The sequence below is a fragment of the Sander lucioperca genome, chromosome 6 (genome assembly GCF_008315115.2).
Source record: "Sander lucioperca isolate FBNREF2018 chromosome 6, SLUC_FBN_1.2, whole genome shotgun sequence".
Taxonomy (NCBI): domain Eukaryota; kingdom Metazoa; phylum Chordata; class Actinopteri; order Perciformes; family Percidae; genus Sander; species Sander lucioperca.
This window is the reverse complement of record NC_050178.1, coordinates 21209151-21211322: the sequence shown is the minus strand read 5'-3', so window position 1 is coordinate 21211322 and position 2172 is coordinate 21209151.

The window sequence follows — 2172 nt, the reverse complement described above, 5'->3', positions numbered from 1 at the left end:
CTACTCTTATCTTCTTTTGTCATTTGTCATTGTACAGGATCTGCTTTTATTGTATTTTCTCCTTTTAATTGTCTTCTCTTTTTTTATATTGTGTTGTATTTTTTCTAGGGCTGTCAAACGATTACATTTTTTTAATCGTGATTATTCGCTGCATTTCCATAGTTAATCGCGATTAATCGCATATTTTATCACATGATTAAAATTCTATTATTTTGCATTTCAGAACAGTTTTTAAGTCCATATTAACAATCGAAAGCAATTCATACCAGTGTATCTTGATTGGGAATCAAATGAATGTAAAGAAAGTTACTTTATGAACTTGATTTTAAGATTTGTAATTATTTATTTACTGCGTAAACAAAAGAAAAATGTGTGAATCTGTTATTATTGCACAATTCCTCCAAGTACCTAACTAAAAAACTAAAAATCTCTATCCTTACCAAAGTCAGTGTTTAGCATCAACCTGAGTCACGTTAATTAGCTCGTAGGTGGTAGCTCAAGCTTGACGTGCTTCGGTGATATTATAATTCGGCTTTACACAATGTGAATATGGCTTTCAACTTGTCTACTGAGCCGTTCGGGAGTTTTGGAAAATAAAATTCAGAGCTGTGTTGCTGTTGTTTTTCTGCGTCATGCCTGCAGCCTGCAGCAGGAGGAAGTACTGCAGCTTGATGATAAGTAATGGTGCGGCAAAGGGTCACAATAGTAGCCTGTTAGGCTCTGCCCGGTGCTGATGAGCGATGTGACAGTTATCGAGTCTTCGTATCCATTTTTCTTTAAAAGCTAACTCCCTTTATGCCTTCCCCTCAATAACCCCCGCGTCTACTATGCTCTCTTCAGCTGTACCGCAACACCAGTTACTGTCAGCGGAGCGGATGTTTTTGTCTATATTAAAAGGAGTTATTTCAGATACTTCCCTGTCTTTTTGTTTTTTAGAGAGACACACACGCCCGTATTAAAGGGCCCTCGCCCGGGTCAGGGAACCCGGAGGCGAGGCAAGAGGCTTTGATTAACACCCTAGATGTCCCCTACTCACAGGCTTTTAACCTCCTGTACATAACAAATACTGCCCGAGGGGAGCTTCACAACCAAATGATTTTTATTAGTACTCACGGTTTAAGGCCGCTCCTCACAGGATCACCGAAGCTTCAAATCTGCTGGAAATGCACTCCCCGATGAGGTAATAGGAGGCCTGCCTGTCAAGATCGATCCCCGCCGGGTTGCAACTCACCACAGGCGGTTAAAGAGGAGACTGAACTGGCCCCTCCGGGGGTGAAGAAAAAGAAGAAAAGAAAAAGTCTTCCAAAAAGGCACAAAATGATTGACGAGGGTTTTTGGTTCCCTTGTTCAACTCGAACTCAGGTATTTTTATTTTAATCAAAGCAGAAAGTTAAAAAAGCAAATAAGCTAAACTAAAAGAAAATGAACAAAAATGAACTAAGTCCCTAACAGAGTAAATTCAATAAATGCTGAAATCCTTGAAGTACAAAATGCCCCCAAAAGAAGTATGTTCCTCACAGCGAGTTCACCCTTATATATTGCATATACTGACTGACATAGGCTGGTTCACTCCCCCAGGAGAAGCAAAGTTTGTCTCACCATTTCATATGACCTTATAGGGTAATACCATTTAATGCAAATACAGGTTAGAAGACACGTGCAGGAAATTACACGTGTGACCATGTTTCCTATCTATGCATTACACAGGCCAACAGCTTTAGATGTTACACAAGCTAGCGATAATACTCTTAAATCATATATGACAACCTGCCTGACTCCCCTCTATAAACAAAAGCAGGACAGTATTAGTTACGAGTGCATGAACACACAAACTCTCGCTCTGCATGAACTGTAGGCAGTCACAAAGTAATCCACAGCATCATTTCTCATGTGCATGTTTTCTAAGCAAATGAATATAGTAATGTTTCTAACATAGTTTTTAGTATGATCACATTCCTCAGCAGAAATATGATTACATTCCTAAGCAGAAATATGATTACATTCTTAAACAGAAATATGGTTTTAGCTGTTATTGGGCTAATACATTTCTAAAGCATTAATATAGTTTTAGCAAATGAAAATAGTAATGTTTCTAACATAGTTTTTAGCATGATTACATTCCTAATCAGAAATATGATTACATTCCTAAGCAGAAATATAGTTTTAGCTGTT